Below are 21,422 nucleotides of genomic sequence, written 5' to 3'. Positions count from 1 at the left end.
TTGCAACGCTATCGAAGTGAAAAAGGAAGTTTCTATGTCTCCTCGCCTGTTCCCAAGGTATGACTGCAGGAACATTGCTTACCAATACTGTTTGATTGACTGGCTGATTGACCCGAAGAGATGCGCCGTGTTTTATTGGCCAAAGTTCTGTGAGAGGGCTGGATTGATTGTTTAAAGGTTTCTTGTGGAGTAAAAAAAAAACAATACTGGCCCTGGGCAAGAGGCTCAATAGTCTATCATTGCTATGAACTTGCTTTTGACCTTTTGCTGTTAAGACCTTTGAAGTATGTACATAAGTCTGCAGAAGTGCAATCAAATTTCATTGTTTTTGTTCTCTCATCTTCGAAACGTCATTCTTCTCTCAAACCGAAGACTCAGTCATGCCACCAAATGGAGTGTAGGTTCAAAACAGTCTGAGACAAGCATAACAATACACAAAGCATTGCGATGGTCTCGTGAGTGTGCACCATGAACATGAAAATTTGTGAATAATTTGTTTTCCTACTCATTTATTTCATTTATCGCTGCTTTCATAGGCCATTGCATTTTGTATAATGCACTGTTGCTGCTGCTGGTCCATGCATAGTTTTGGCATGAATGCAAAAGCTAACAACTAGGTTCTAGTGCAGTTGTACTAAGCAGTCTTGAGTTTTAAACTATAGTAAGTTGTTAAGGCATTGAGATAAATAAAACTTTTTACAAATTGGTGCTGCTCAAAATAACGTAAATATGTCCTCACCCCTCAAGGGCACTGACTGCAGGCTTGGTGTTGACGGCAGCGGCTCCACACTGTGCAGACTTGTGGCTGTGCCATGGAAGCAAGCAAACAAATGAAAGAAATAATTATTTCTGCAGCCATGAGATCTTGGGCTATTTTCCGGTGCATAACAACATGCACGAGCTTACTTTAGCACTCTGGCTACACTTTGTACACTGCAGTAAGAGAATCAAGACTGAACATTGCAGTGCTTTGTAAATAGCTGTAACATGTTCAACAAGAACATTGAAGAAAGTAATATAAGAAGTGTTGTCGCTTACTATTCCGGGAGTTGTCATGATTGCTTTCATCATCATGAGTCTCTCTGGGCACCATGTCATTCAGGCACTTGCAGGCTCATTTTCATCTGAAAGGGAATAACCATATGAGACGCAGATGATTGGTAATTAACTTGCCAACATAATACAGGATCTAATTGTGCAGCTGAGAGTTGCGCCAGGACACTAGAAAAGTGCCACGACGCAGACACTGTTGCCTTCATTCAATGCAATGGTCCTTAACAAGGATCCTTTTTTTAATTTTCAGGTGTTTTTATAACACAATGAGCAAACCAGTTCAGCCTCTGCGACTTGTAAATGCTAATAAGACTTCCAGTGCCTGAATGTTTTGTCCAACAGCATAAAATACTTCATTTCACGTGCTGACACAGGGACACAAGTTCATAAGCTTGGAGCAAAAAAAAATTAAATGACCTCTTGCAATATTTGGCTTTGGCACTGCATTCAGCATGTGCTGTTAGCTAATGGTGCCAGACAATTGTCTGAGAAGATAAAGTAAATCATCTTGCAAACAATTCTCATTTATTGTGGCTCCTGGTGGCTGTGCACATTTACATGCACATGTAAACAAAAGCAGCTACACGACGTGTATTATATTATGCAACTCGAGCCATGCTTAGCAAAAATGCTGAAATATCATGTATCTAATTCGCACAACGTAAGTGGCTTTTTACTTTGCGCTGCTATTTCCCAGCAATCGACTAGGCGGTGTTCAGACGGGCGGGCCGTATGTATCGTGGGAAAGCATCATCCACCACCACTCCTACTCGGAGCGCACGCGATCGGCAGGCGCCGAGTCACTGCCATTCCGAGCTACTCAAAAGTGCCGTTTTCGTCACATATGATAACTAATTGTTCCGCTCGGACAGTCCGCTGTCCAGTCCGATCGTCTGAACAGAGAAAGTAGTGGGTAGTGACTTACCAGAATCATTTTTTTTTTTTTTTTCTGACGCTGGATGGCTTGCAAAGGCCTTTGCGAACGCCTTCATTGCGCAGCGGAGCGAGCGCTCGTTCGCCGTCGGCGGATCCCTAGAAATCGTTGCAACTTCTTTCGACGGCGCCTTCTCCCTGCGCTGTACAGTGTATGTATGTACTCCGCAGTGTATGTACTCCGCCCATCCAAAGCAGTGGTGGTTTTGCCACTTTCCCAGTTTGCTCTATCAACTTCCTAACAGGGAATACGGCCCCGCATGTCCAAAATTTAACAACGGAGAACCCGCCACTCAGGCGCACATCATCTGGGGGTGCGTAAATAACCCGCCCCTAAGGGCCCTTCCCAGTTTGCTCGAGCAAACCACATCCGTCCAGCACTGCTTCCTACCACACAACTAAAAAGAAAATGCGTGTTGTGTCCAACGTGCGCGCGTGCGTGTGTGTTGCGTCTACCGCTCGCGTGCTGTGTCTCCGTGTTTAATTGTCGGATTACATGTTCGGTACTGGATATTGCAACCGACACGCGGCAAGACCTTGGCGTTAATGTGCTATTTAGCATTAGTTTCCGTTAGATCCTTTGTGCGCTGTGTGTGCAGTGCTTTACTGGCGTCGACTTCCCGCATCGTAATAGTTCGCTCTGCAATCCACCGCTGTGAAGGCGGATTAACTCTCAGCAGTAGTCCCGCGCTCCCATGGCAACCTTTTCTGGAGCTTTGCCGTGCCGTCCCATGTCCTTCTGTGGCGTGTGTTTATCCTATACTGGTTATGTAATAAGGCGAGGAAGAAATTCCAAACCGGATCCAATGTCAGGAAAAGAGCGTCTACCCCGCGTCAGTGGTTCTACTATCCTTGACCTATCTCATTAGGCCTCTAACTAATATCCCGGATATCGGATCACAAACCTTATTATCACTCCGCGGAAGAGAACTCATTTGCTCTCCTAATGAATGGCAGCACTCGGCAGTTGGTCAGAAATCAATGTCTTTATTGCATAGTCAGAAGCAACGCACAATACAAAAATGATTACGACAAAAATGACTTTGGGTCATAGAGCGCCGTTGCGTGGTCGTCAAAAGTTGCCCAGGGCACAAGTTTGCCAAGAATAGTTAAGAGGTTCTTACGATACAACTCCATATTTAGTCTTTTTTTTTTTTGTAATGTATAAACATCTTTTCAAAGTGGAAATGTAGTGGCGATCTCACAAGACACTTTAAATATAGAGATATCAATGATTCCATTTTCTCCGTGTTTGCTCGGAGATGATCCTTTACCAAATCATTCTCTATGTTGTCGGACGAAATGACGGTAGAGTTTCTTAACAACGAAACTTGTGGGTACTCTGCCAATGGACGGGAATTGCCAGCCGCACAACTTTGCATTTTTGCTCGCCGCAGAATACAAAGACTGCTCGCCGTCGCTGTACGCAAACGAATTGTGTGTGTTTAACGTACAGCTCCCCGCACATTTTAGCTAGCATCAGGCAGGGCCAGTGCGACTCCTTGGCGTTGGAACAAGGTAGCTCTATTGTTACTGTTGCGAAGCCCGGAGGAGAAAAATGACGCACCATGTATGCAACGTTGATCATGTCAGCCTTCTGCATGGTGTTGTAGTTGGGCTGCTCCATTTGCAACGTATGGGAAAACGGTGCGCCACACTCTCCCCGAAACTCCAGTACAGCATAACACTTTTCCTCGCCCACAAAGAGTTCGCGCAGTAGCACGCCTTTCTGCCATTCCTGTTTCGGAGATTTCTCGTTGTCTAGAGCGGATTGCGGGAACGGTAGAAGAACGGCCCGTAGAATTCCCGCCTTGTGGCTAAAACAGCCTTAACCTCGCTTTCGGCAAATTGCTTATAGCCATCCTTGTACTCGTCTCTAGTGGTTGGCAGAGTTGTTGAAATGCAAGGAGTACAAGTGTACATTTTCGTACTTGGGGGTGTAGGCTCCATATTCGGTTCGGATGATTCCTGTTAGAATTACGCGTTCTATACAGGCGGTGTAATTGCCGCACAAATCGCGTATTCTGTCGTTAGCGGCGAGCGCATGAATGCACGTAGGGTCTTCGCCGGGCATTACAAATTCTACTGAACATATACGCTCAAGCTTAACGCCCCCGAGACATTCGCGAATGCTGTCAGAATATAGGGGGACTTTTACAGCTTTGACTTCGTAGCGCATCTGCTTAAGCAGCGCTTTGCTGCTAAACGTGCGGGGTCGCGGGAGAACGCGGCCGACAAATTCCGCGCGTGGTGCACAAAGTACGCGAGGACATTGTTCACGCGCATCACGCCCGGGCTGGTTACGAACAAATGGTCCCACTTTGCCCATTCGAGAGAAACGTCCACCGGCATTTCGTCGATCATGCCAAGTTCAACGTGCAGTGCTTGAATGTGCATACATTTGCTGTATATGAACGTTTTCAGTGCTGTTGCGGAGGGGCTCCTCGCAGGTTGGACGACAGCTGCCGTTGCTTCGGGCTCGAAGACGACGGGTGCGATGGTGGAAAAGAGGACTCGGCGCTGCCGCCGACGTCGTCGAAAACAGCGCCGGTCATTTCGGCTAATGCTGCAAACACTTGCGAGTCGTCGCCGTCGGATCGATCCCCTAGTTGTGGTGCTCGGCGGTTCCCTGGATTCCTGTGACGCCGTTGTCGCTTGCGTGGCCGAGTACGTTTGCGATGACGGAAAGAAGTCACTCAGTAATGGGCGCGGGTCGTCTTGTTGCGCAGTCGTTCTCAGCTCGTCGTATTGCACCCATTGACAAGAGGCTTTCGCGGCCGTCGTAGAGCAGCTCGCTGGCCTGTGGGCTTTGTCGATCTCGTGTGCGCCGTGGCTAGGCTTTTCGGCGTTGTAGATCTCGTGTGCGCCGCGACTAGGCTTTTCGGCGTGGGCCATCTCGTGTGCGCCGTGGCCATAGAGAAAGAGATTGGTAAAGAGCGGACACTCCCATAGTGCCCAGCGGCCCATTTGACTGTAGTGCACCAAGCGGCCGGCGGCAACTACTTCCGGTCTTGCTGAAAGGCGCGCGATTTGAATGCTACCAATGCGCTGCGCCCTTCCATGCCCTTTTGGCGCATTATTTTGGTTTTAAATAATCTGCTAGTGTTTCTATTTATTTTCAGCGTGCATAACAACAGGAAAAATAGATTCCCAGTTCTCTAAACTGGCCATCAACGCAGCTGCGCCACAGCCTTTGCAAAACAGTATTGCAGAAAAGACTCCAAGTGATTTGTGAAATGAATTTATTTTGCTGCATATAAAACACGAGATGCAACAGATGTAGACGGATGCATTGACAATACTTGACACACATTAGGCGACGTACACAATACAGAAAAATAAAAATACACAAGGTGAGAAACAGCACTAAGGTAGAGACAAAAAATTGCATAACTGATTTCCGAATTATTGCAAATGATATGTAACAAAACAGGCATTATACATAAACTACACAGTCCCAGTAGTGGCTACCTTAGCAAGGGTAACTTGTATTGTCCAGGGCAAAGAGGAGTACTGACGATTGAGGGAAGGCCACACCATTCACTCGGCGCATCTGCCGTGCTTCGGCTGCAGTCCGTGGGTCCATGCAGTGCTGTTGGAAAAGGAATGAACATGATGCAGAAGGTTGCAATGAAATGTAAGGCCACTGCAGCGCGCACACATCTGTGCATGTGGGTGGGTACTGAAAACTTTGTGAGCAGCGCAGTTATGGTCCAGAACAGAAAAGCTGTCATTCGTAAAATTGATACAAAAGCTACTCTTGCAACGTAGAGGTCAGGAAATGCAGGCTAACCTAACCTATCTGAAAATGCATTTCTACAGAGCGTGAAATAACAGCCACTAATCTAACGATATTCCTCAAGAGCACTGAACAGCTGAAGCAATGAAGCTTGCCGCATAATAAAACATTTTTCACTTTAACGTTGTCCCGTTGAATGTAACGCGACACCACGCAAAACTAGCCGTTCGCAAAACCGCGGCCACGGTGCAAGACCGCGGCCTGGCCTCACCGCGGCCGGCGAGCACACAATGTTACCTGAACTTGCAGAGAGCCGGCTCCGTGAACTGCGCATGCGCGCCCAGGACCAAAGTGGAAAGGAGGATATGTTGCTCTTCTGGACGGATGTGACGTCAAATAGCTTTTAGTGCTTGTTTTTTTCTAGAAGTAAGCCTCAAACCCAGATGCTCACTGAGTCGCCCAAAGTATGGCCCAAAGAAGGAAGACTGGCGCGCTTTTCAGACAACGAGTATTTGCGCTTTGCGAGCCCTAGGCACCCTAGGTTGTCTTTCATGCGTCGGTCTGCTGCAGTTGGCGGGCCATCATCCCGGTAAATGCAAACTCGGTGATATGCGAATTCAGTTCGTGAATTATAGCCTTAAATTCAAGGGCGCAGCCTTCGGTGCAGTCCTATTTGCAGCCTTCTGACTGCGGTGAGTCGTACATACATGCCCGCGAACTCTAAGTAAAGCATTTGTAGTCTTTCTGCCATCGCCTTCCTTGCAGCTTCTTTAACGAGTTTTTGCACGACAGCGCAAGCATGCGTTAGCCTCAATTATTGACGCGGCGTAATCGCGCGACGGTCTCCGGGCGAAGGCGTGAGGAGACTGCGTAATGGCGTCCACGATCTCGTTTCATTGCGCTTGGAACAGCTTCCATACCTGCTGCTGTGCACCGATCAGTCGCCGGTTGCTGTTGTCTTCCGGATGCACTGGAGTATTGGGACATATGAGGCGACTAAAAGATAACGTAAAACTGTTTCTGAGTTCGCTTATATTTGTTTGGGCAGTATAAGGCATTTTTGCGTGCGCCAGCGTGAACGCGCTGGTTTATAATCAGGAGGTTTTATTGCCTTCCTCGCAGCTTCAACCGATGGAGCGGCTCAGCCCATAGAAAATGTCGGGCTTCTTTCGGAAAACTGTTGGAAGGTAAGTGGCACTCATCTGTACAGACCATACGTGGTAGTGCTGCAGTACATGAGTATATCTGCGGACTGATAAAGGGGGGTTGCTGGCCAGCTGAGAGATGGTTTAAACGTGAGTTGGCCCTGTGCGGAATGAGCCTCGAAGTGCAACAAGCCTACTGCACAGCATGAAATGGCTACAAAAGTATGGTTATATACATGACCGAATTCCTGTGCTTATTTGCTCAGACCTTCCACTGTCAAGTACTCACTTATTTCGGTGTATGCAGCAATGAGGGTGACCTCAATACTCCTCAGCTAGCATAGGTTCATGCCTGTGACAATATCTCTCTTTTTACTGCCGAAATAACTGCATTGGTGGAACTCACTGAGCTTGTTTATATAGATTTAACACTTTGGATGCATGTTGCTACCGCAGAGTTCCCTAATATATATATCTTTTGCCTGCTCCAACATAAACAGTTGGCAGTGCTTGGCTTCAAGCTGCTGCCAAGGCCATTGACAGCTTATTTGAAAACAGAGCAATAATTAATCTGAGCTAGCATGTTTTGTGGGAGAGTGAGGCACCATTGTGAGTACCTCGTAATCCTGTCAAAGAGCTTGGCAGTTGCTGCTATAAGCACTCTCCATTGCAGTTCCATGCAAGCCGCAGCATATTGGGCACTTACTGCACAAGTGATTTAACTTAGATTCTCTTTGTTGCTATTTCAGTGTTTTGTAAGTGTTCTAAATATTTGTATTTGTGCTAGCATTGACAGCCAGTCTCATTACTACCTTTTTCCTTCTGCAGCAGGCACTCTCACTTGCTTTACTCGAACCAAATTCTATTGTGAGTGAGTTTACTGAATTTATGCAAACTAAATGTAATTGCAGTATTACTCTCATTTATTTACATTTGCAGAGGCAACGAATTCTTGGTGCCGACGAACGAGTTCCCTCCGCCAGTTCGATTACACCGCCACCTCAGTAGTGCAGTGAGCTGCGACTGGCGTGACCAAATGGATACTCTCACTGCTTCCACAGGTTTAGAGCGTGCTCCCAGTTAAGTTTAAAACACCTTGCTTGCAATGTATTTAATCTTGTGTAATATTGTCACCCTTGAATTTGCTGATATGCTATTATTTGAAAATCATTCTGGGTGGTTTGGAACACATGATTTGCAGTGGGGGGAGGTGGGAAGCACAAATGTGTGACTGCAATTTTTTGCCAGTCTAGCTTCTAGCCTTGCGAATTAAAGTAACAGATTAATACCTGAACAGGCCTGACATTTATTGGAGAGATGTCATATAGAAGAAAACTTGATCCCTTGTGGAGGTAACACAGCTGTGGTTCTCCGAGAAAAAGTTATCCGTGTGTAGTGGTGTCTAAAACATGGCATTGTCTTAGGTAACTTGGCATGGAATCAGCCACTTGTACTCTCTTGACAGCATCTATTGTACTATGTGCTAGGTGACATGCCTTGAGGGATGAGGGTAGATGGAGAATACCTCAGTAATCTGCAATTTGCTGATGACATTGCCCTGAAGCAGTCACAGCAGCAGCTGAAGCAGTCAGGATGACGGGCAGTAATGTGAGCAGGTTGTACGTCATGCTGGTCATGGAGGAAGTAAAAAAGCCTTAGAAGCAATGCAAGGGGGTAAATTGGCTGGTATGGATAGGCAACTGCAGATCTTTAAGAGTGGTAGGGAGATTGTGCTAGAAAAACTGCTTGCTTTGTGTGTGTAGTGCCTCACGACCTCAAGTGTATTGAAATCTTGGAAGGATCCTAACAGTACCATAATCTATAAGAAAGGGGCTGTCAAGCACTTGCAAACTTAAACTGATCGGGTTATTGTCCATTGCCTACAAGATAATAGAATTGGGAAAATCTTTGACTTTCTATCAGCTGAAGGAGCAGCTGGCTTTCGTAAGGGCTGCCATGTTTTTTAATGTCTGCCCTGCCGCTGTTGTGTGCTGGATTGTAGCCTACATCCACATCGGATAGGAGGCTGTGCAAACAAACTGCTCTTTACAGAAGGGACATAATTTGAACTGCCCATATCATACAATGCAGCAGCAGTAGTGAAAAGTGCTCTACAAGAAGTGACTTATTTTAGAATAGTTGCTTTATTGCGGTAGCGTAAAAGGCGTCACCCTTGAGAAAAATCACAACCATGCCTTTGGCAGGTGACATGGCCATGCACTGATTGGTTGTCTGGTTCTGCGATGTCATGAGGCCACATGATATGGCCGAACTGGCTGGAGCTCGTATTGTGGAAAAGCGAAAAAGAGACAAAGGATCGAGAAAAGAGAGGACGACGCTATCTGGAGCTGCTAACTCATGCAGCTCCTTTGAGGTGAGAGGTTGAGGTGGAATAGAACCATCCAAGACCATTGGATCTAGTATCAGACATGCTACTCCATGTTCATACAGCTTTGTTAAAACAGAGCTTTATACCCATGTTGGGTGGTCTTAGGCACAATGTGGTAGATTATGGTTGTATGCTGATGATTGTGTGTGAGATAATACCGGCACAAATTAAGGGATTAGGGCTTATACCTTTCAGGACTGCTTTAAGCCAATCGTTCATATATGAATGATCGTTCTCACACACTGGCAGACGTAAATTTATGTATTTGGAACATGTAGCCCCATTTAGGCAGATAGTATGACAAAAGTAATTATAGTAATTAGTTCACAGGAATGGAAAAGGCACAGAATCTGTCACTTGTTTCTGTGGGCACCTGAACTGTGCCGTAAGGGAAGGGAGGAGGGAGTCAAAGTGGAAAGACAGAAATTGGTGCCGTAGTGGAGGTCTACGGAGTAATTTTGACCACCTAGGGATCTTTAACGCGCGCTGACATCACAAAGCACACGGGTGCCACTTCGTTTGCATCGAAAGCAGCCGCCAGCGATCGGGTTTGGACATGGGTACTCCGGCACAGTAATCTAGCATCTTAACCACTGCACTACCGCAGTGGGGCTATTGTGACAACCATAGTTTCTGTTTGTGTGCAGCTTGTTTATTTTTTTATTTATTTATTTTTTTTTTGTTCTTTCTGGCACAGTGTGACATTTAAAAAATTATTTGAAATAAAGAGGTCTTTGGCACCATTCACACGATTCTGCTGCTTCTACTATAGTTTTCTGTTTATGAGAGTACTAGCGAAGTCTCTTGAAGACAATTTTACTAGCTCTCAGTTCAGCTCAGATGATGAATCAGTCAAATGTCAGCCTTGGACTTCAGCTAGTGGCCAAGAAAAGCTTAGTTTCAATCTCTGATCACACTTGGTCAGTTACACATGCTCATTTTGTGTTCCAACTGTTCTGTTTCCATTCGCTGGGCTTCAGCAGTAATGAAAGCTTGGTACTACTTGATATGGCTTCTCCAGAACTTCAAGTGTGGAACTTCTTCAAGCAAATTCAGTGGAGTTTGAACACCAAGCTTCTATTGCAGATTTTCAAATTTAATGGCAAAATCTCCCACCTTCTGGAAAACATGTCACCAAATAATTCAGTCATAAATCCTGAAAGGTTTGGAAATGCCAATACTATAAACTGTAAAATGAGTAGAACAAGGCCGAGCATAAAAATGGGTGTTTTCAGCAACTTAGCTATATTTCTGAGAGAACAGCACACCTTCAAAATGAACTTCAGAACCTAAACTAGTAATAAAAGAGGCAGTGTAGCATATTTTTAGTATTCTGAATTATTTTTCTTGCTGTCTTATTTTGATATTCATGCCCCCTTTTCTTTCAATTTTGGGATTTTTTCTGCAAATTTCGGAGAAAAAGTTTTTTATGCTATGTATAAAGCCAAAATAAAAGCATGGGCATTTATTTAATTGAGCATCTAAATACCTGCATTTTAGTATTATCTAATAGCAAGATTGTGTAAATATTTCATTTAATAAACAAATTACATGGTGCTGAAGGAGTTGAGGCAAAAAAAAAAGCTTCATTTGCAAGCTGTAGTTTAAGAAATGACCATTTTTCTGCCTTTTGTATATCCTCAAGATTTTATTACAATTTCTTGATTTTATATTCATGTTTGACAATACTTTGTGAATATTTTACCCAGTGCTGAGAATTTATCTTATGTATTATGCTTATATTCATAATATTCACGTGTCTAGAGGGCATTTAAATAGCTGTATTTTAATTGGCTCATGTGCGTCATGTACAGAAAGTGTGATCAGAAATTGTCATCAAGAAACGTCCTTCATACTGGAACTTGCGTGTGAAGAGCTCTGGCAGGTGCGTGCTCTGTTGCCGCGTTGCAGAGAGGAGGAAATGAGGCATCCTGGCTGTGCAAACCGCTGCAGAGAGGTGACAAAGAGGGTAATGGCAACCCCATGCATACGCGGGCCACTTATGCGCTTATTCACAGGACCTCGGAGGATGGGCGTGTGGTATTCGATCTGTCATTTGACGTGCGTAACTATAAGGCTGCATTCCCTGCACCGTACTTATTAGTCACATATTCTAATTCTGGTGCCGGGTTGTGTTCGCCTTAGCGATCTTAGAGCTCTTAAGCACTTCCTACATTTTTTTTTTTTTTTTTTTTTTTTGTAGGTTGCAGCAAAGTTCTTTAAAGACTTCATTTATAAAATAGCAAGGTGCATGTATGCGATCAAGGATCTTTGAGGGAAGCTGCAGATGGGAGCTGTTGACGCTACCATGCTATACTCTTAAAGACAGATCTCAAGTGTCTCCTAAATTTTTATAACAAAACGAACATCCGCACAGTGTTTGCTGGAGATGCTTGCAACCCTGCTGTCCTGTCCGAAGACAGGGGTACATGCATTACTGCCCGCCATATGCAAGGCCAGCCACAATTAAACATTCGTTACCAGAGTAACATGATTGCCTGGCTTTTTTGTGTGTTCACTTCCTTAGCATACTGTAGCATAGTCATAGTAGTGTGCACCTTTCCAATAAGTGGTCACGGGGTGTCACCATACTACCTGCTGGACTGCTTTGTGCATTTGGTGCTAGCACAGTGGAAGCAGAGCCGGTTTGCAGCAGTCCAGAGAGGAGGAGCGAACAATATGGTGGCACCGAGTAACTTATTGGAAAGGTGTATATAGATTGCTTGTTCCTGCAAGATGCGAGTTAAACTGCTCTCATACGAACAGTTTCGATCCTCATTGAACTGGATCTACATTCAACTCATTGTAGATCGAGGTTGTCACACGGCAACTGTCAAGTGCAGTTGAGCTCGAGCCTGCTTGACTCAAGGTTGCTTCCTCAATCGCTCTCGAGATTTCAAGCACACTCAAAAGCGGTCATTGACACCCTCGTCATCAATGAGCTCTAAAACATGAAAAACGAATAAATGCAATAGAACTGCACATAATAACACATAAATGTATTAAAAGGCATGATAGAACATTCGTAGAACGGCTAATTTTATAATATTGACACCGTAGTCTACTGCCAGTGGAAGCTAAGGTGGCGTTCTCTTCGACTGCGTCAGTGTGGAAACTGTGGAGTGGAAGAGAAACTGCACTGTAGCACTTGACCGCTGGGAAGATAGGTTAGATGACCTGAGGCGCCAAAAGCGGAATGCTGCTGTGTACACTGAAATCGTGCAATCATTACCCCAATCTTAAATTTCCTTTTGAGACTCATTGCGACTGACAGCAGACGACGGACCACGTAGGAAATTTCTCAATGCTGACTGAAAACGCTCGTGTAGCACCGGATGCTTCAATCCTTCTTGAAAGCCTGAATGCAGATTGAGTTCAATGAGGATCGGAAGTGTTTGTGTGACAGAGGGATTAGTGTAGCGCTGCTAAAGCTTTGTGTTAGCTGGTGTGCACAAGTTGGGTGGCCAAGCTGTGTTAAATGGTCTTATAATGCATATTTAGAAAACAAAACAGGGCACCCCAAACGGTTTATTCAACTTCTCAGATTATTTGGCATTACACACATTGTCTTGAAAGCAGTCCACAATATGGCCAGCACAACTTATGTCCTTGCTTATTTCAGATTGTTCATTTAAGAGAGCTAACATATTCAAGGGCTACTGACCAGGCTGACATTTTAACCAAGCCCGATAAGGCGTTGGACATGGTCTCTGCGAAATACTGCAGCGATGCACACACTGGAAAGCAACAAAATGCAAACCAAAGCTCTCATGGTCCTTTTAAAACAGCCAAACCTTCTCATCCTTTGCGCTGGCCATCGAACTTTGTCGATGAGGTACCCACAGATACTGCATCCATTGGTTTCTCTCTGACTGATGGGCGAGGGGTGTCACTTGGTCTGCTGATGTCACGCACTTTTTTGTCTTGCATTTCGTTTTCACTCATGCATACACTCACACAAGAAAGAAGGCTTTTAGTTTCTTGCCCTTGTCTATGCATGCTTCAGCGTGTTCTGTGCACTGTGCTATTCATACACCAACGGCTGGACTCAAGTGGCAGCGGCGCGCACTTTCATACAGCCTGCGCATTCGCCGCAGATATAATGGCAGCTCTTCTAAGCAAGCAGTGCTCTCTTCCCCGTGAAGTTAGTGCAGGATTTACCCAACCCTGGCCACTCGCTTCTGTGGCGGCCCCCGGTGCGCACCTGCGTTCGCGCCTTCAAGCGTTCAAGTGTTCAGTTTACGGAGTGAGCGAAATACTTAGAGAAATTATGTAGTCTCAATTTTGTGTGCGCAAAAGCGGTGCAATGTAGGCTCAGGCAACAGTATTATTTTGATCGTAGTAATACTTACTTTGTCTTATTTCTTACAGTGCGCAACATGTGCTAATTACCGTCTGAATACAACAGTGATTTGGGTTATCAGTCTGCAGTAAGGCAAGTAGCAGCATACTATTGTAAGGTCAGTCCCATTATGCTGCACAAAAGCTGATTTTTTTCTTCCTGCTGTAACTTTGTTTCCTTCATGATATGAGGGGAACTGTCAAAAATGCATTGACATGGCTACAGAAGCACAGAATTTATCACATGAACATTTTCGGCCTCACGGGCCTGTTCTGCCAGGCCTGTTACAATTAGTGGCCGAGCAAGGAGGAGTACCTGTTTTGCCTACATGCATTATTTCAAATGATATGCCAGTGTGACGGCATCTTTTCGCTTCTGGGCACATTTCTGTCTGCTTCTGCACATGTACCAAAATTTCGGGCACCTTCACGTGTCTGCAAGTCAGGCTGGTCGTTGACCTGTTTTAAGTTGTTAGTGCAAATTAAAAAAAAAGGTAACCTGCTCTTATTGCACTTTTTGTGCACTTTGAACAGCGCATTCACTGTAACTGCTTTTCCTGTTCCGAGGCGTGCGCAGCATCACCTCGAAATAACAGGAGACATTCATCACCATCCTCATATAAGGATAGGATAGTAGGAAAGCCTTCCGACCCTTGTCTTTGCCTGCCACCTATGTTGCTAAACTCTGCAGCTAGTTTGTAACGAAGCTAACTTCATGACAATAGTTGAGCTTCTCGGCCGCAGTGTGCTTTTGGTATTTCCTTCGGTCCGGACCCATACGTATGTTTTCTGCCACGCATTTGAACTTTATTTCCTCTGAACGACGTGCCCACGCCTGCAAGTTTGAAAAACTTGCAGTGTTTCCTTTCATCAATTTCCGAGTGATGGAGAACTCTGTTCCAATAATTTAGCTATATTTTATGCGAGTTTTTCCCTGGTTTTGGCTCTTCGGCAAGATGCTGATACACAGCCAGAGCCTGTAAGGATGGCTCACGGCCGGCACACCTATCATATATAACTCTCAGTACAGCGGCAAAAATCACTGCAGGTCGCTCTGAACGCTCAAGTTCATGACATCTCGTTGGCAAGAATCACAACCGGGTGAAAGTGCAGGCTTGGCCAGCCTCCGCTTTTTTTTTTTTTTTTTTCCATCTTGTTGCACACCAAATGACGGCATCACTGAGTAGACGCGTCAATGCCACACAGTGCCACGATTTCGCAGCTGTAGCAGACAGGAAGCACCCTCCATGCATAGGTCGTAAAGAGCGCACCGTCGCCACTCGAATCCAGCCATGGTACACCGTGCAGAACCATAATACAGAAAACACAGAACATCCATACATGCACGGGCTTGGTTTCCTGTTCCAATAATTTAGCTATATTTTATGCGAGTTTTTCCCTGGTTTTGGCTCTTCGGCAAGATGCTGATACACAGCCAGAGCCTGTAAGGATGGCTCATGGCCGGCACACCTATCATCTATAACTCTCAGTACAACGGCAAAAATCACTGCAGGTCGCTCTGAACGCTCAAGTTCATGACATCTCGTTGGCAAGAATCACAACCGGGTGAAAGTGCAGGCTTGGCCAGCCTCCGCTTTTTTTTTTTTTTTTCCAGCTTGTTGCACACCAAATGACGGCATCACTGAGTAGACGCGTCGATGCCACACAGTGCCACGATTTCGCAGCTGTAGCAGACAGGAAGCACCCTCCATGCATAGGTCATAAATCCAGCCATGGTACACCGTGCATAACCATGAATACAGAAAACACAGAACATCCATACATGCACGGGCTTGGTTTCCTAAGAAAGGCCAGAGGCCTCGCACCTATGGTTCGGCCACCCATTGAGCTCAGCCTCTCCCCCTCCTCCTCCTTATTGGCATTGTAGCTGGATGAGCCAAAGCTCACTTCTCAACCTTCAAACAAAGGTCACTGGTGGTGCTTGGGTAGCAGAAAGCAAGAAAAAAAAAAAAGCTGAGGCGGTAGCGTTTTGATGGAAGGCAGAAAGCAAGGCACCCGTGTTTGTGCAATGTCAGTGCACCTTAAAGAAAGAACTCCAGGTGGTCGGAATTATCGGGGCCCTTCACTATGGCGTCTCTCATACCTGAGTCTCTTTTGGACGTTAAACCTCGCAAACCAATCAGCAAGAAAAAAAAGAATGCCTGTAAAAGTCGGGGCCATAATGACTGCATTTGATGCATTCTTGTAGCTGTTTTTACCCAGCACAGGGCAGCGTTTTCATTTTGTTGACCGAACCAACATGGCGGGCGTAGTTTCTCAAAGCACTAAGAGATGGCGCTCCACATTTCGCGTATTTAGGGAGCCTACATGTACCAGCCCTACGCGTATTGTCTCTTGTGGAGGCTAGTCAACCAGGGAGGAGGGAGAGACTCTTTGGTGATGGAAGGGAAGGAGAGAAACATACCGGTTTTGATGGTTGTAGCTCTGTTATTAACGAGTCTGCTGCAAAAGTATTTTTGGCCACCGCGCATTCTGAAGGCGCTGCCTCATAGACAGCAGGTTTGAACACATTTTCGAATCTAGGGTGGTTCATAAACAAGTTCAGTTTATGGAATCGCACCTGAAAACGAAAGGAATGATCGAAGCAGGAGAAATGATAGCACCTTAAAATAGAAACAAAAGGTGGATGGGTTTTAAGATGCTTTGCAGCTGTTTTCCACTTGCCCAGAGGCAGTGCAGAGTTTTGGCCGGTGTGCAATGAGCAGTTGGGCGCATGGTTTTGCTGATGGCATGGCAGCTATGTGCTGGTTGGTGACATTTTATACACAAGGTCTTGTAGACTTTGTGTCTAGTTGGAAAAAAAGAGGATCGTAGCAAATGAGCATTATGCTGAAATAATTTTGTGAGTAGCTTCAAAGAGCAGCCTTTTTTAAAAAATGGCTGCTTTCCATGAAAACATGGCATTAGATTTTTGCTTTTCTACATGGTGTTTTAAATTTTGTTTTGATGGTTTCTTGCAATCTTTTGCTTGTTCTTCACGACAAATGTATTTACTTCATAGCTTGCAATAAAATGCTTTCATTGCAAATAAGCATTCCTTGTGTGTCGTGCTCTTTGGTCTCATTATTTTGAACTGTAGTAGCCATGACAATCGGAAAACATTTCGGTGAACAGCATTGCATCATGTCTACATTATATTCCTGTAGAAAAAGAGAACGGGCATTGCAGTTGATGTCGATGAGACTGAAATAGACATTTGTTTCAGCTAAACTGTTTCCTCAATTTCGAATCTGGTTTGGGCTATTGCATGTCTAAGGCCCCAGCCAAATATTGCCCACTGCCTCAATAACAGCACATGCTCAAGGACCTAAAGAAACTACAAGATGAAAGTTTATTTTTCAACCCTTTGTGATGAGAGCAACTTTACAACAGGTAGAGGTATTGACATGGCACACAGGGATCGGGAATGCCAAAACCTAATGCGGTCTATGAAAGACGGCAAGCATGGGAAAGAGCTAATTAATTTTGACTGCTTGGTGTCCTTTTTATATGCACTGACATTGTGTAGCCCACAGGTGTCTTTACATCTTGCCTCTGCCAAAATGTAGCCATGTATTTAATCTTAAAACCTTAGGATTAGCAGTCGAATGCATAGCCACAAAGTCACTGCTGCAGATAGGTAGGAAGGTTTCGGACGTAGGAAGGGAGTAATGTTTTTAAGCCAGGTTGAATCTGAACCATGAGAAACATTTCCCCAAGAGCAGAAAGAGGTGAATGTAAATTTGGAAGGTGCTGTATATATAATGTAATAAAAGGCAGCTTGCTATCATGTGGTCATTTGAAAGGCTGAAAAGTGGATATTAAAGCATTAGTTTAAAATATACCTAAGCAAAGGACAGTGCAGCAGGTTATAGAAAGTAAAATAATTTGGAAAACCTTCACAAACACAGATGTGGATTAAAGTACAGTTTCAAGGTAATCATAACAAGGAAGTAGTAATCAGCTATTATTGAAATGAGCAGGCCCTATTTGCATTGGGCAGGTGGCGTCCTTGGTTCGAAAAGGTGAGGGCATAAGCAGGTCCTCATCTGATGGTTTGTGTGGGTGGTACTTCTATGCTGCCGCAACACCATACCATATGACACAGAGTGCTGGGCATCTTGCAGTAGAGTACCTGCAGTTGAGATTGCAGTACATGGTGCACATCTTTGAGTATGAAGATGCAGAAAACTGAAAAGAAGCATTAGAGAGGGACATGTGATCCAGGAAATAGGGCTTTTCAGCTAATCGATTAGGTTTCGAGGGAGTGAAACAAGTAAGGGATACCAGACACTGGGATGAAGCGATAATGTCGGCAAATGAGCCAAGGTTAGCGGGTGCAGCTAACGCATGAAGCAGCGATGATTGCAGACCATTAATTCCCTTCAACATACCTAATGCAGGCAGTGATGATGAATCAAAACTGTGTTGCCAATTTATGAAATAACTATAGATATGTAACTGCACTGTGGGAAGTCCACTTAGCCTCTTGATTTTTCTTCCAAGTTTTTGTTATGAATGGACAGAGTGAAAATGCGCAAAGGAAATAAATGCCAGACTAGGAATAAGTGTAGTCCTTCATTGAATGGCTCTAGTGTCGCATTGCTGAACTGTGGTTTAAAAGTTACTTGTGGCGAGATAAATGAGTCATACAGCCTCTGGGAGGCTTGCAGAGAGAGCTGAACTGAGAAGAGAGAACTCGAGAGAACAGCAGAGACTTGTGCGAGCACCGTACAACCAGCCGGTTCAAATGACGCGCCGTTGCAACGGTTGAGTGACAGCGCTGCAGGTGGCGAAAACGTCCAATACCAACAAAAATTAATTCAGTAAAAGGAAACCTTTAGATAATTAAAATTGGCACTTGTAGTTTATGTGTCACCACCTCCTTTGTTTAACTGAAACTGTAGTTTCATTTGCAACAATTTTAGATACGATGGTGCGTGCGCCATTATCATCATCATCGCCCCCTCCGCTAAATTATTTTGAGTTGCGGCGCGTTACATGAAACGTTTTAAAAAAATGTTTGACGCGTTATTGACTCTAGTTATTCTCCTTCCAGTGCTTTGCGGACCCTGTGTTGCGCTTTATCTATTTGTTGTTAATGCTAACGAACCATAAAATGGCTGTGTTCTGTGTTTATACAGCACAGGCGACGCACTTCGCACGGTGAGCATCACTTTGGTAAGTCGAATAGAAAGCCAGCTGATTGCTCTTTGGAAGGAAATGAGTTACATAATATATTGATTTGTGGAACATTAACGTACTCGAGTGCCATGTTGGTAAGCATGGTGCCTGCGCTAGAACCGCGATTCTTCCGCGAATCGCTGTGTGAAATTAGCTGGGAACGATTTGTTTCGGGACGTTTAACTGTGAACATTGCAGCAAGGTTACTTTCTTGCTGCACTTGAGGTTGTCTGAGAGAAGTTCTGAGCTTGCCTGCGCAGAACTAAATAAAGCGCTCCGCTGAAAGTGTTTAGGCATTGTGACTACAGAGACATCGAAGGCTTACGTTTGTGTCAGAAGTGCTTTGAATTAATTTTTAGTGTTATTGTGAGGCATGTAGCTTTCCCTAGCAGTCGTAAGATCACCGAGGCCAACGTCAGTTTTGCACTTGCATCGGACGCGCCTTTTCAGCACATGCTGCATGTATGCGCCTGTTGTTGCTTTTATGTATGATGACTGTGGTAATAGTTTGCAGACTAGCTGAATATAGAACTGTGTCTCAAGTGTGTTGACCGCTTCTTAATAGTGTGTAATGTTGATTTACTAGAAATTAAGCTTCGCTTTGTTTTTTTTGTTTTTTGGCAAATGATAAGGGCCTAACACGCTGTCCGTCAGTCCCGAGACGAGTGGTACGCTGTACAGCAAAGTAAATGTACTGCATTACCGAACGGGGTCACGTACTCGTTAGCTATGATTTTTATTTTTATAACTGTAGTGCACAACGTAGATGTAATGTGCGATCGCTTGGTTCTTTCCTAGTGTATTCTTGTAAAACAAATAAACTGGTCAGAACAGCATAGAGATGTGGCTTTAGGGAATGCATCGAAACAGGCTTACCAAATGGCTTGCCTCTGTTCTCATTCTTGCTCAGATCCAAAGGCAGTACATTTCATTTATCAACTTAATTTTTTTTGTAATTTCAGTGTTTGACTTTACAGTAGTTGTCTGCATGTTAGGTAATCTTCCCAAGTATAGATGACTTGCAGCACTGTTACATTCTTGGTGGACCAGAGCCATGAACGAACCCGGTTTGCCTGCCTAGCCTGCTACTAGCTACCTGCCCCATGGAAGATACATATACCTGATTTACTATCATGGAGTATGTGCGACAGCCACCTGATAGCTCGCAGCTGCAGCCATGTTTTTATGTTCTACACCTGTGCACTGCAGTGTAACGCTCTATCACGCATTTTAAAAAGGACAGTATTTAATGGCTACATTTTCATCTACAATAATCTGTCACGGTTCCATCCACCAAGGCTGCACGACATTCATAGGTGCCCTAGTGAGGCTCAGAGGAGTTTTGAAAATTCTTGTGCAGTACTGTTGAATTATTACTTACAAAATATTGTCCAGTGAACCAGTTTTAACTGTGAATGTATTTATTTTTTCTAAATTACTAACCACGCAATGTTGTTATTACGGCATTGTGAATGCACAAGATTGTTAGTCTGCTAGAGTTTCCAGTTTGTACAACCCATAGTCATTTAAACAAGAATTGCAATGGTGGCGCTGAAGGGCAGCACTTATCTGCGAGATGGCTGATGCATTGTGAGGGCACCAGACATTCCCCTCATCATCTGCGGCGACTGTCATCGATACTACGAAATCACAGTGGTTGCCAGTGTTCACGTGCGAACTGCTCGGGGTCGCAGTCAACAATTTCAAGCCACTACAAAAAGTGTTAATTGCATTGATTACATCTTTGCATTACAGCCGATGTATCCAGCATGAACTATGTCTTACTACAAGTACCATATGCCATTACTTGCTGTACTGTACGACAGCACAGAGCACATGTGTGATTAGTGAGGTAAATAAAATAAATAAATACTGTCTCCACTGGGAATCAAACCTCCATCCCTTGTATTCCTCACATACTGTACTTTGTTTATGGCAATAGAACATGAGTCAGCACAGATGCATTCTTGCAGTGGAATTATCTAGGCATAGCACTGCTAATTTTTGTTCTAATGTGGCACCTTTTATGGAGTTCACCGATTTTTTTTTTTTTTTTTTTGCATCGTTCATATAATAAACACATAAAAACCCTGCAGCACTATGAAAATTTGCCCGGAGCATTCAACTCGTGCTACAGTATGTGCAGTAAAGCTACCTTTGTCTTTGTGTGCAAAATGAAATTTTTTACGAAAGATTTACATTTTGCATGTTGATTTGATCAGAATATATTGGTTTTGAACATGATTGGAAGAGGCTTTTCAATACCCGAGCTGTTTCTTGTGCATGGTTGTTAACTACCATGCTGAACTTTGTAGTCAAGTACAATATGTGCATAGTGCCTATATGCATACAATATATGCATAGAGGCAGGTAGAGTGATTGTTTAGGTGTACTGTAATTATCAGGCTGTGCTAGTATCGTTACAGCTATGATATAAAAATTCGCATCAGGTTTGTAGAACTTGTATTGTGAACAGTGGTTATATGGTGTCTGTGTATTTTATTTTAGCATAGCAGTGATATTGGTGCAAGTTCTGTCAAGTTTGGTTTTGTTTTGATTTTAACAACTTTGTTTATTGCACTTGTGGACAGCCTTATCACACAGCGCTATTCAGGTTCTACTAGTGTCGAAGATCATT

General features: G+C 44.3%; 1 long non-coding RNA gene across 1 annotated transcript in view; it reads right to left on the bottom strand.

Moving 5' to 3' along the window:
• Positions 1 to 21,422, bottom strand: part of LOC146180996 (uncharacterized) — a 70,622-nt gene that overhangs the window by 3,116 nt on the left and 46,084 nt on the right. The window contains exons 4-5 of the long non-coding RNA XR_014700134.1: positions 1,039 to 1,124; positions 740 to 805 (exon numbers count right to left, since the gene is read on the bottom strand). This is a non-coding gene — a long non-coding RNA (uncharacterized LOC146180996). The remainder of the gene's footprint in view (positions 1 to 739; positions 806 to 1,038; positions 1,125 to 21,422) is intronic.

This window comes from Amblyomma maculatum, chromosome 8, assembly GCF_055883805.1.
Source record: "Amblyomma maculatum isolate TAMU_Amacu chromosome 8, ASM5588380v1, whole genome shotgun sequence".
NCBI classification, from domain to species: Eukaryota; Metazoa; Arthropoda; class Arachnida; order Ixodida; family Ixodidae; genus Amblyomma; species Amblyomma maculatum.
Note: the sequence above shows the minus strand (reverse complement) of the source record. Positions and strands in the feature narration are given on the sequence as shown.